The sequence below is a fragment of the Octopus bimaculoides genome, chromosome 15 (assembly GCF_001194135.2).
Source record: "Octopus bimaculoides isolate UCB-OBI-ISO-001 chromosome 15, ASM119413v2, whole genome shotgun sequence".
NCBI lineage: Eukaryota > Metazoa > Mollusca > Cephalopoda > Octopoda > Octopodidae > Octopus > Octopus bimaculoides.
The window spans coordinates 24851014-24851752 of NC_068995.1; positions in this window are offsets into that span (position 1 = coordinate 24851014).

A 739-nucleotide genomic window follows, 5' to 3' on the forward strand; every position below is an offset into this window, starting at 1 on the left:
TATTATTATTATTATTATTATTATTATTATTATTATTATTATTATTATTATTATTATTCAGGTCACTGCCTAGAATTGAACTCGGAATCTTGGGGTTAGTAGCCCGCGCTCTTAACCACTACGCCATATACCCGTGGAATGAGAACCCAAGTGTTGGTGGAATTTCGAGGGGTTGTTGCACTCTGTGCTTGTCTAGATGGTCATGATGTGAACGCTATCCTTTATGCTCAACAGCTGCAGTAAGTATATGATACTTTGAAAGCCTGCTACCCGACATTGCTCAATTGAAGACGTGCAATCCTACAGCATAAGAATGCTTCAGCACACACTACCAATGTGACCAAGCGCAAACTTGAAGAACTTGATGAACTGGAAGTCTGCGTCACTCTGCCTACAGTCCAGACCTTGCACCTTTTCCGGGCCATGGGTAATTTCCTGTATGGACGAAGGTTCGACAATGTGGCTCGATATTAACAGCTAAAACCCTTGAAGATGTTACTCCAACATGGTCAAAACTGGAAAATCCTTAGAATGACATCAATGGTAGATGGTCGGACTACAAATTTCTTAAACTTAGCTTCATCCACCTATATTTTGAGTTTGACCTGGCTCCGATATATTAAATACTAGCAGCGTCGTGAATTGATTCAATGAATTATACAAGTTTATTACTTGTGTCTAAGTTAAAATCATTATTTGTGAGTGTGTGTATGTATGTGTGTGTGTCTGTGTGTGTGCT